Genomic DNA, 7355 nt, shown 5'->3' with positions numbered 1-7355 from the left:
GTGTGTGTGTGTGTGTGTGTGTGTAGCTATAAATTCTCAAAGCACCCCCAGTGACATACTTTCTCAAGCAGAACACCGAGTCTAACAATTCCATCACCCTAACATTCAGTGCCAAGATGCCACTGGGGACAAGTCAGCCTATGGGCTGTTTCTCATTCAAACTTCTACAACTTGCCATAGAACCTCAATTCCCACTGTCCTCGTCTTCCCCCTTGACAGACATGCCAACTTTTGAATTTGGCACAAAGTAAATATGTCACAAACATAGGACAATCTTGTTCTGAAGAAAATCAAAAAGTGTTTTGCTGGCAGTTGCCACAGGGACCCTTGAAACAAGTTAACGTTATAATGTTGTATGAGCTTCTGCTTGTTGCATCAACAAAAAGCACAAACTGAACATCTCGCGTCACAGCTTTATCCTCTGGTAGGTCTGGACGCTGGATGTTCAAAGTTGGTCTTATGGGCTAAAGTGAAGTGTCACTGGGTCTGGTTCCTTCTGGAGAACAGGAGGTGGGAAGCATTTCCTTATCACTTTCAGCCTCTAGAGTCTGCCACACTCCTTGTCCTGTTCCTTTCTGGCATCCTTTGGTCCTCTGTTCTGCCTCACATCTCATACTTCCACACTCAGATATCCTGTTCCCCTTTATAAGGATCTGTACAATTGCCATCAGGGTCCAGAGGATAATCCAGGGGTGTGTTACCACCACAGCATCCTTGGCTTACTCGTTTCTGCAAGTCCTCTACCATGCTGTGAAATCATCATGTGTATGTGTGTGTGTGTGTGTGTGTGTGTGTGTGTCTTTCTTGGATTTCTGGCAAAGTCCTAAACCCCTCTGTGCATGTTGTGGAAGATTATCTTGATTAGGTTAATTGAGATAGGATGATCTTCCCTTTGTGAACATCACTCTTTCCTGGGCTGGCAACCTGGACTTCATAAAAACTAAGAGGACAGCAGTGGGCGTTGCTCTCTAGGAGCTGCTCCTCTTGGGTTTTGAGCCAGTGTCTTTTCTCCAGCCTGAAGCTCTCTAGGCAGGCTAGGTTTTCTGGCCACCGAGCCCTGGGGACCCAGTTGTCTCTGCCTCCTCAGCCCTGGGACTGTAAGTGAACACCGTTTCTCCCAGCTTTTGCTCATAGTTCTGGGGATTGGACTCAGGTTCTCAGGCCTGTGTGACAAGCACTTTATCAAATGACGTATCCCTGCAGCGTCTTCAAATCCTTTTACGGATTAACAGCCTCNTTGCTATTTCCCCCCCTTCCTCAGGCACATCTATCTAAAGCCACTCTTGAAACTTCGTGGGAGCAATTTTAACCAATGCAACTTAGGGTTCACAGAGGAAATTGTTATGTTTCAAATGAAGATGAACATGAGTTTCAATTTGATGACCACTTCAAACTTCATAAACAGAACCTTTTTGCATAATGGATTAATTCTGGGGGGGGGGATTCTTTTATCAAAATGACCAAAAAGCACTTGCTCTTTTTAACCATCAGAATAAACAATCACAAGTTAAATTCCCTCTCTTTCAGATTATATTGCATGCTACACGTTTCAGGGATCACACTGAATATTTTTAGGGCCCCAAGAATTTCTCCCACAGAATACAGATTTCTGCCTTGCCCTATCAACAAGCCTATCTTTTGCCCCACATCGTTCTGTAAGGCACGGAGAACGGTATCAGCACCGTCACACACGGGCTGTGGTGAATGGGAAGATGTGTCTGTGAAGCCAGTGCACTGTCCCGCCAGCCTGTGAAGCTCTCTGCTCTTGCCCACCCCTCCCCCAGCTGCTCTCTCCTGTGTGCAGTTACTCAACTCGAACCTCAGAGTTTCATATCAGCTCTGGAATCAGCTGTTGCAACTTCCTGTTCTGGCAGAGCTCTGCTGCGAATCTCATGACCTCAGGACAGTCAAGTTGGTGCTGAACAGTCCAGATTTGTCTTTATAATGTAGTTCTTGGGGTTGGAGTGCCCCACTCTCAGGGCTGAGAGTGCCCGCTGTTCTTGCAGAGGACTTGGGTTCCAGTTCCCAGAACCCACATGGTGACATGCAACTGTCTGTAACTCTAGTTCCAGGGGATTTGATGCCCTCTTCTGGCCTCCAAAGACACTCACTGAGCATGCATGTGATAATATGACAATGTGATATATAAGTATAGATGTGTGTGTGTGTGTGTGTATAATACATATACATATATATAATATTTATGTTCCCCCCCCCCCAGGCAAAATCTTAAAAAACAAACAAACCTTGAAACCAAGCCAAAATCTACGAAGGTTGTTCTTTGGAGACTGGGGATGTAGCTCAGTTGGTACAATGTGCACTTAGCATCACAAGGCTCTAGGGCTCACCACTCAGCCCCACTTAAACTGAATCTGGTGCTGCACACCTGCAATCCCAGCACTTGGGAAGGTGAAGGAGGAGGATCAGAATTTCAAGGTCACATGAGACCCTTTGTCAGAATGGAATCGCAGTTCTCCAAACACCACACTGCATTTCCTCACTGTGGAGTCTGTGGGGAGTGGCATTCCAAGCTTGCAGCTCAAGTCTCAGACAGGGTTTGACTTTCTCCCTCCTGACATCGCACATCCTCTCACCCAATATGTCCAAGTCAACCAAGTTGGGTGTGTCATTGTCTGCACATGTGCTAGGCCACTGGGTAGGCAAGGCGGAGAGCCTTAAACCACACCAGTGGTTTGTGGTCTAGAAGTAGTCACCACCTCAGCACCTCAACACTACAGTGCTTTGTGAATAGACAGCGCCCTTCCTCTTTCCTATAGCGGGCCTTCTGCATCTGGTTCAGAGTGGCTTTGATGGGAAAAAGGAAGGGGAAGACTGTATTCCCCCGGCTAGAGCAGAGATGGAGCACTGTAGGAAGTCAGTCACATACAAGGGAACTCAAAGGGCTCTTCATGATTCATAAATTTACCAGTGAGTATTATTTTCTTGTCTACTATGCATTAAAAACCTGTTAATATGCTAAGTATTGTACTTAGTGTCTTTTGTGGAATATTTCACGTGACCCTAGTAGCTCTAAGATAGTGGCTCTCAACCTTCCTAACACTGCAACCCTTTAGTACAGTTTCTCATGTCATGGCGATCCCCAACCATAGAATTATTTTTGTTGCGACTTCATGCTTGTAATTTTCTACTGTTATGAATTGTGATGCAAGTATCTGTGTTTTCTGGTGGTCTTAAGTGGTCCCTGTGAAAGAGTTGTTTGNCCCCCCTCCNCCCAAAGGATCACGGCCACTGTGCTAGGAGCTAACCAACTCACTGTTGCCCAAGACAGCAGTAAAGCTTAGAATGGTTAACCAGCATCTCTGTCCTGCAGGGCATAAGCCGAGGGAATAGAATTTGAGCCCTAGAAGTCTATTCTCAGACTCCTGGTCTCTGTCATTTCTCATCCTACCCTAGGTTTCTGAACCCCTAACCTTTCCAGATTGCCTGTGGGCTCAGTGGTGCTCAAGCACAAGTTTGCAAAGCCCTGTGCAAGCATAGGCAAGGGCAAGTGTAACTTGGTGCAGACACTCACAAGCAGGCTAACAGACACAGAAACCCCTTACTTTCTAAGCCAGGGAGAGGCATTCTTGGTCTGGACTTCACCAGAGGGACACCTCCTTTCTTTGTTATGATCAAAGGCAATGGTGGGCTGAGCTTTCCTTTTTGAGCTGGCAATTTCAATGCTTATTTGCACGCACTATTGATGTCCCAGAAGGAATGCAGAATAAGTAGAAGACCCCCTGTGAAACTGATCACAAACCACTTAGCCAGGGAGCAGTACATCTCTGTCAATCAGATTCCTTTGGGACTTCTAGTCATTACATTTGTGTTGGTCTCCGCAGGGACTTTGCAGGTCTCTGCAGTCTGTGGTTGGGTGTACCATGGTGGCTGATGCATCCAAAACCTCCTTAGGTTTTCCTGATTCTGGTTGCTTTTCCGATCCCTAGCCCCTCTGAGGAGCATAGGCTCACACTCATAGCTGAGAGGCTAGAGTTCACAGATACATGCTGGCTCTCTGGCACCTGGTTCCAGCCTTTATAAGGACTGGTACTGTTGGTTGTACCAAGGTGTGCCAGTGTGGAGTGGATGGTGCCCAACCAAGTACACAGAAGGAGATGGTAGACCCATCAGGGTGGAAGATGGCTGATAANAGGTCTTCCCCTTTCTCTGCTCCTGACCCATGGCTGGCCTCCCCCTTTGCCCCTCGAACACTCAGGCTTGTGTCACCTCTTCAAGAATGCCTGCTCTGGCAGAAGGTTCACCCACCTGTGTCTCCCCGTCTCACTCTTCTCTTCTGGTCTTGTCTCAAATGCTCTCTAGTCAATGAAGACTTCACCATCCAGCTACTTTAAAATGCTATGTTGCTCTGCCTAAACTCCACCCCACAGTTACCTGGCAACAGCCAGGTAGGCCTGACACACTGTAAAAGAGGCTGCTTGCCCCCTCCTTGCTCTCTTGGTCTCTTGCTCCCTCTTGCTCCTCCTCTCTCCCCATTCCCTTTCACCCCCCCCCCCACCATGTGCTCATGGCCGGACTCTATTCTTCTCTACTTCTCTCTCTCTCTGCCTTTCTGTGCCTCTACTACCCTCTCAATTCCCCTCCCCATGCCCTGAATAAACTCTATTCTATACTATACCGTAGTGTGGCTGGTCCCTCAGGGGGAAGGGATGCCTTGATATGGACCCACCAAGGCACCCCCTTCCCCATACCTCACCACACCCCCATAGAACAAATCTTATATCTCTTTTTATAAATGCATCAGCCCCTCTCCCACCAACCTGACAAGTCTCCATCTTTATACAGCACTCCCCACTGGCTCAGACACCCACATACTCATTTGATTTATTGCCTGTCTCCTCTCACTACAAGCTTCCTGGAAGGAGACTTTGCCCTCTCTTTGCTGGCTGCATTCTCAGCACCTGGGCAGCGCCTGCAGCACTACAGGGAAAGATTCCCTTAGCGTTTGTTGTATGACTGAGTTGCAGACAGCCCAATCTCACTGATCCATGGCAAANTTTGAGAGAAAAACTGCAAGTCAAAAAGCTGTGGAGCATGGGCTGTTTCGTGTGGCTCAACCGGATATAACGTAACCCATACTAATCTGTTCAAGAAGGCTGNGGGGCTGGGAGGATTTTCAATCCTTTTGAAACGCTGAGATCTGCACATCTCTCACTGGCCAATCCACAGAGCCACCTTCTTCTAGAAGACTGTCATCGGTAGAAGAGATGCCAGTCTTGCCTTTTTGCCCTTCACGTCTCCAAATATAGTTGTTCTTGGCTATGGATTAGTTCCATAAACTGGAGTTTAATCTACCACAAAACTAACCAGACATTAGATCCAAAGCGGAGAAAATAGTGGTGGTTAGCGATGAGATGGAACATGGGTGGGGACGAGGCTCTGTGGCAAAGCAGAGGAGACTATTCCCGGTAGGCACTCAGTGTGGCAGACATCTTACTCTGCTACACAGTCTTTCTCCATTCAGCCAAGGGAATAGAAACCCAGAGCTTCCTGACAGAATCCCAGCTTTCTAAAGCTAGTCTGCTAAAATCCAAGTTGAAAAAGCTTTGGTTTTTGGCATCTCCAACACATTTTAGAAGACAAACACTGGGCAGTCTGCAACCCAAGGTGGCCAGATGCAGCTGCTAGCTCCTAATACATAGCATTGGCTCTAAGGTTATGTCCCCCACTGTCCAGGTCTGCAAAACACTGAAGCCACACTTTATTCCTGCAGGGTACAGGCATAAAATACAACAAAGCTGGGGCACTGGCTGGACTCACATCCACAAACATTCGGGCCCNGTTCTATTGCATCCCACAGCAGGCTGCATTTGCTTACTTTGAAGTGAGATGTGGGCANAGAGCTCTCAAAGAAACACATGATCTCAAAGAAAACAGCAGCACATGCTATAGGGACCTTTTGCCCTGCCTCCCAGGAGTGTGAGGGTTTGGCTAGTTAGGGACCAGCCAGGTCAGCTCGGCTGTCTCCATCAGCTGTGACACTGCATGCTGTGTTCAAGTAGCTGTCAATCATTAATAATGCCTGCACACAGGAGTGGGGATGGCTCTGTCATAGTTGTCCCATTGTTAGGGATAGTTGTTAGTTTTCATTGTACCTCATTCGTAAACCAGACCTACAGTAAGCATGCAGATAGAGAGCTTTTCAAGAGGAGTCACTATCCACCCTCCCCAATCCCAGATGCTTCCCTGACTTGGAGGGTGGGTGACAGGTTTTAATGGCTGCTGCTGGGCTGTTTCTTTTGTGGACAGTGCCCTTTTCCCTTCTCCCTTGCTTCTTGACCACTCTTGTGGTAGCATTTCCAAGGATGCCACCCGGGCCTCCAGGCAGACCTAGCCACTGCTGTCCCCACCTTAGCCTATGAGAGTCCCACTTCTGTGCCTGGCTCCACACCAAGTCCACAGCTCCTAATCCCCGAGCCTGCATCTTTTTTTGCACATCCCCTCCCTGTGGAGGGAACTGCTACTTCCCCAGCTACCAGAGTCAGAGTCAGGGCATCTCTGTTTCTTGTGTAAGAAGCCCCCCACCAGGCTTCTCATCCCTACTGATGTGTTTATAAAAAGATAAAGAGAGAGGGGATATGTTTTGGTGGAGGTATAGTCAGGTGTGGGNAAAGGGGTGCCTCTGCTGGCCCATGCTGAGGACTGAGGCGTCCCTTCCCCCTGAGGGACCAGCTACACAAAGGTGTAGAATAGAATAGAGTTTATTCAGGGCATGGAGCAAAGCTAAGAGGGTGGTAGAGGCAAAGAAAGGCAGAGAGAGAGAGAGAGAGAGAGAGAGAGAGAGAGAGAGAGAGAGAGAAGAGAAGTAGAAGCCGGCCATGAGCATGTGTGTGTGGGGGAAGGTAATGGGGAGGGGGGGAGGGACAAGAGGACAGAGTGGGAACAAGAAGGCAAGAGCAAGAACAAGAGAAAGAGGAGGGGCAAGTAACCCCTTTTAGAGTGAGTCAGGCACACCTGGCTATTGCCAGGTAAATGTGCGGCAGAGCTTAGACAAAATGCTAACACCCACAACACACTGCTATGTGGTTTTCCTTCTTTCCATGTGCAGCTCTCTCTCCTTCACAGCCTCCTCACTGTGGGAGTTGAAGACTCCTCGGTGATCCCCATCTCCCTGGAAGTCAAGACTCCAATGCTTCCTGGGCCCTGCATACAGCACCGTCTGGCCCCAGCCTGTCTTTCCTCTAATGCACCCTTCCTAAAGGTCAGAGGCGCACAGCAGAAGTCACACCAAGTTTCTACACCCACTCAGGGTCTGACAGTGCATTTACTGTTCTAGAGCCTATTTTGTAACCCCCAGTCAGTCTCCCCCTCCTGCCCTTCCTCTTCCTTTCCCTACC

Source organism: Mus caroli, chromosome 6, assembly GCF_900094665.2.
Source record: "Mus caroli chromosome 6, CAROLI_EIJ_v1.1, whole genome shotgun sequence".
NCBI classification, from domain to species: domain Eukaryota; kingdom Metazoa; phylum Chordata; class Mammalia; order Rodentia; family Muridae; genus Mus; species Mus caroli.
The sequence above is the reverse complement of the archived record's forward strand: the minus strand, read 5'-3'. Positions refer to the sequence as shown.